This window comes from Hipposideros armiger, unplaced genomic scaffold (genome assembly GCF_001890085.2).
Source record: "Hipposideros armiger isolate ML-2016 unplaced genomic scaffold, ASM189008v1 scaffold_658, whole genome shotgun sequence".
In the NCBI taxonomy this organism is placed as follows: Eukaryota; Metazoa; Chordata; class Mammalia; order Chiroptera; family Hipposideridae; genus Hipposideros; species Hipposideros armiger.
Window position 1 is genome coordinate 317,314 of NW_017732008.1, and position 2,660 is coordinate 319,973.

A 2,660-nucleotide genomic window follows, 5' to 3' on the forward strand; every position below is an offset into this window, starting at 1 on the left:
ACATTCAACATTGGGAAATATTTTTTAAATGCCTGGTATTGGAGAGGAAGTGGAGAAAAAGGAATTCTCATGCATTGCTGAGGGAAGTATAAATTTGTAACACTTCCTTTGGAAAGCAATTTTGCAGTATCTTGTAAAGTTTGCAGTATCTCATAAAATTAGATATATACATGATCAAAAACCCAGTGCTTTCATTCCTAAAAATATATTTTAGAGAAACTTACACATTTATGTACAAGACACATAGAATGATTTTAAAATCATTTTATAATAATGATAGGTAACTTACTATGCAGCATCTTATTCTACCAAATGTTTCACCTATATTAACTCTTTTAGATTTCATAATAACTCTCTGAGGTAGATGCTGATTGTATCCCCTTTTATAGGTGATAAATTTGAGACATAGAAAGAATAAGGAATTTGTTATATTCACATAGCTGATAAGTGGTGGAAAAGAATTTTAAAGAGACAGTCTAGCTCCAGAGTCTATCCTCCTGACCTACATCCTATACTATCTCTAAAGCTTAAAAGGAAATATTTAGAAGCAACCTAAATATCCATCAACAAGGGAATAACTAAATATAAACATACAATAGAATACTTGGCCATGGCTTCATCTGTCAACATGGGTAGAACTTCAATCATAACCCTGAACCAAAAAGAAGTTACAGATGAATATGTCAATTTTATATAATTTATATATCAAAAGCATGTTGAAGTGGTATTTCTGGAGAGGAAAACCCATCTACCCCCAAAGCTACCATCTTATTCATGGTTAAGAATATTTTACATGTGGATTCCTAAGGTTGTGACTCATCCAACACATTGTGAACTCTGCAATCCTTTCCAGGGTTGCTAGATTAGAAGTTGCATCCATCTTAGTCACATGAAGAGTTGGACCAGCTCCACCCACGCTCTGTTATTCTTGGCTCTGATTCCTACTACAGCCATCATGGTGAATTTCCTTAGGTAGCATCTAGTGCCCTTTGCCTTCAAAAGACCAGAGTAAAGACCAACTTCAAGCATAAGTGTGGTGATAATAAAGCTCTACCATAACAAAAGTGATTCCTATATCCATCATTTCTGCAAGGCTCCTCAGGTGTTATGCAAATTTTCCCATATCCTTTCCAGGAGACTTGGAACTCTCTCTAACAATAATATGAGGGAGCAGTCTTTCTAAGGAAACAATAGCAACAACAAAGTCTTCATCACCTTAAATTCATATCACCAAAATGAGCCACTTAAACGACCCAAACAAATGTGATCTACACCAAAATGACCCATTACCTACCCCAAGACCAAGAAGATGTTGACAATTTTTAAATAACAGCATTGATTGCTTGGATTCTGGCTAATTCGCTTCCTGCCAATATGTTTTGTTCATATTTAAATGCTTTCTTTAAAAATACCTGAGTGTGGATATGATGATATTCTGTCTCCACCTTTCAGGATGTCTGCAATTTAAAAGGTAATTTTTACTGAGGTACAGAAGGCATTTTAACAGGAATTTAAAACTTTAAGTGGAATGAATTCTGCTTCCATAGCTCAATTTCAGGCATCAGTGAGCCAGTGGGAGATTTGCCCCCTTACTCTCTTTTTGTTTAAGGCTTTGACTTAGCTTATTTCTGAATCTAAAGACATTTTTGTACTAACGTATTTCGTTTACATAATTAATTCAAATTCGTTCATCTCAACTTATATCATTTATATCTAAGCAATATTTGTTTTCATATAGGAAATGAGTACCTAATATTTATCTGTTGTAAAAATTTTTTAAAGTCTATTTCCTTGGATGGAGATAGTCTCAGAGACACAAAGGAAGAACTGAGGGTTGTTAGTTGGGAGGGGGTGGGGATGAAGGAGAAGGGGAAGGGATGAGACAATACAAATTGGTAATTGCAATATGGCCTCAGGGATAGAAAAAGACAGTCTGAGGAATATAATCAATAATGTTGTAAATATTTCTTAGGGGGCCAGATGGACTCGTCCTGTTGGGGAGACCATTTCATAGTCGAGGTAGAGGCTTGACCACTGCATTGTATTTCTGAAGCTGATGTTGAATAATATTGTATGTCAACTATAATTATATGTACATATAGTCTCGGGACATGGAGTAGAGAGTGGGAACGGATTCAATGGAATTGTAATAGATAAGCATGATATCGGGGGTGGAAGGGTAATACATGGGGGGAGGGGGGTTGTTACTTTGTGAGGGTGAAAACGGTAACTATTGCATTGTTCTGTACACCTGAAACTAATAATTAAAAAAAGTCTATTTCTTTATATAACACTGTTTAAAATGAAAAAAAAATAGTAATGGTTTAATAGGCACTTACACAATTTCATAGAAAACTATTATTTTCCTCCCTGTCTTTTTGTATTGAGATACAATGTCAAGATGTAAAATAATATTGTTTACTGTTAGCATTATGTTATCATGAAATAGAGCTTAACCTAACAATTTAAAGGCAAATATAATTTCAGAAATGTATCCCTCTTAAATGATACAGGCTTACTTTGTAAGTCTATGTAATTAAATCTACAGGAACTAATCCAACAAGAAGGTAAAGTGTGCACAATTATTTTTGAGAAGGCAAAGGGAGACTCTTCTTTTGAGGATGAATGTAAATGATGTGCCCTGTTCAGTTTAGTGTCTT